Source organism: Prorops nasuta, unplaced genomic scaffold (assembly GCF_024137725.1).
Source record: "Prorops nasuta isolate Cenicafe-Biocafe unplaced genomic scaffold, Cenicafe_Pnas_1.2 PNAS00003, whole genome shotgun sequence".
Classification (NCBI taxonomy): Eukaryota; Metazoa; Arthropoda; class Insecta; order Hymenoptera; family Bethylidae; genus Prorops; species Prorops nasuta.
Window position 1 is genome coordinate 9,386,206 of NW_027116800.1, and position 2,711 is coordinate 9,388,916.

Sequence of the window (2,711 nt, forward strand, 5' to 3'; positions counted from 1 at the left end):
TTTTTGATGAATCGAAGTTGCAATCTCCAACTGCTATATCGGAATTGAAATCAGTGGTTTTTAATGGCAGTAAAAGATCGAGTTGCGCGTTGCGAATGCGGGACGATTACGACGGACGAAAAATCCTGACAAAACTGCAGTTTGAATTTAACGATTGGACCTAACGATTTTTTAATCGCGGGTCAACGAGACGTCCGTATACAATGGCCAGATAATTTGGATGCTAGCTAGGTGTCGTTGGTCCAATGAGAGTGACGCAACGGCAATTAAGCCGTGTAAATGGCGTTATTTTCCGCAGGATACAGCCGAAATGCGTGCCGAGAGTTAAGAGACCACTGAGAGATATCGTTCCTATAAAAAATAACAGGTAAGGCGAGCACGACGTTTTCTCTCTCTCTCTCTCTCTCTCTCTCAGATTTGTGGGCGCTCGTTTGGGCATTATCTCGGTGATATGAAATCGATCGTTAAATGGTTAGGTGAGACAGGATGGAAGAAGAGGAACGTCGTTGTATAGGAACGATCACAAAAAGCTGCCTGCGGAGAACCGCAAGATAGAGGGATTCTTTACCAAGAGGGAGCTGGAGCAGAAGCATTTTACGCTTGAAACCAGTTCCTATCGTTTAATTTCTACGGGTGGACATCTTCCTTAATTTATGGCGACGTTCTGCCCCCGAGCAAAGGCGTCTCCACCCCGCGGTCCTTCTTCTTCCAGCGCCTTTCAACATTTTATTGGGTCCACCAGCTTCTAAGATTCGTATAGCTTTTTATATACCTATATCTATCTTTCTCCCCTTTGACTAAAACAGAACAGTTGAGATATTCGTTTCGAAATGCCGGAAAGAAGATATGACCGAATCACAGTCGTCCAATTCTGTCGTTACTGTAAAACTATAATGTAAAAAATTGCATCAAATTTATTCGAAAGAAGAAATGATAAATCTAATGCTTTTTACGACAGTTTTACTTTGCAAAACGGAACACTAAATAACTATATGTATTTCGTTTATTTTTAATTTCTATAGAAAAATTACAACGATTTAATCATCCTAAATTGATTACTATAATTGGTATCAGTTTCGGTTTATTTGATCACACCTGTTACCATAGAATTGCTTAATCTTCAAGGAAAGGAGTTCATTAATCAGGTAAAAGTGAGTTGGGGATAAAGTGTAATGGTCAGGCAAAGAAAACGACGAGGTGCGAAGTTGGAGGCTAGAAACAGCAATTAGGTTTAAACGTGGAAGGAAAAGAGTACTAATATGTTATAGCTGATCTTAGTGACCGTCATCAAACCCATCGGATACTTTATCTCGATCAGTGTTCCCATCAGGTGTATCTTCTAGTTGGTATAGGCTTTCGCAAGGACGCTTGTGTCGTTAGAGAGAAAAAAGGTCTCGTAAATATACGATAGCAAGATGTTTTTTTTCTGCTCCGTTCCAAATATGCCACAAGAATAAATGATGATGTAGTGTAATGAGAATAGTTCAAGTTCCATTGGTCCAGTATCTTATAATCGTACAACCAGAAAATACTTAGTATTACGTCACGTTTCACAAGTTAAAAATTAAATTATAGGTATAAAATGTGCTCTCTATAGCATGTATTAGGTCACTAACCGAAATATGGGCCTTCCTGTATCTCAATCTCAAGATATCTTTCTTCCGAGGGGCCGATCTACCTCCCTAATGAATGACTTCCCTGACGCAGTAATATAAATATAAAAAGTTGTACTTTGTGCGAAATCAAATACTCATAGATTTTCAATACAATATATTAAATTAATCATCAACGATTATATCATATTGACCAAATTCATCTACAATACAATACATGTATGTGTGTATAACTCTCTCTTATGTATACAGAATTTCTGATGCTAGAATCGGTACGTTTCCTACAATTTCGTAGACTCAATTTTTTATCATTCGGAAAGTCTGATTATCACAGATACAGCATCGATATTTTTCAGTGTGGAAAAATATGACCAGCTGTGTGATAAAGCGGTCGTAAAGCCGGACTGCGAAATGCGGTAGGAGTCCACGGTTTAGCCTGTACGGTTATTTCAGCTGTGATTAGCATCTTATAATCTAAGCCTATATAGCTTGTGTGTAAGGTGGCGAATATATTTATATTTTTATAAAACTTCCCTTTAGAATGTATGAAAAAAATTTGTTTATCGATTAAACTATTATGAAAATTATGGTAGTGGCATATATGTTATAGAAGAGGGTATGGTACACTCTATTTAGGTAGTGAATATACTATGTTAGGTTCAAAGGTACCTATATGTATATAGTTTGATAGTATTGAAAAAGGAGTGAATTTAAATCCTAGTGAGGAGACTGAGATATGGTGTGATTCTGGCCAGTGCCAGGTGTGGCGTACGAGCTCGAGAGCCTCGCAGGCACAGATCGGTACTTCGTAGCAGGAGCAGGAAATCTGAGCCGAGCCACGAGGGGATCTCATTTGAAGGTAGAGATCGGGGGCTGGCAAGGCGTTCCTAGTCAGCTGGTCAACTCCGATTGGCTGCTAGGGGGGGACTTGGTGAGTGGCGATTAGACGAGGAATAAGAAGGCGGGACTCGGTGGGCAGTCTCAGGTGCCCCTGCCAGGTAAAATCGGTTCCCGGTTGAGCTGAACCTACTTGGCCGATGTAGTCGAACAGGTCGCAGCGATCGCGAAGCGCCAGTCCTCTCCCGTCCATCGAAGAGG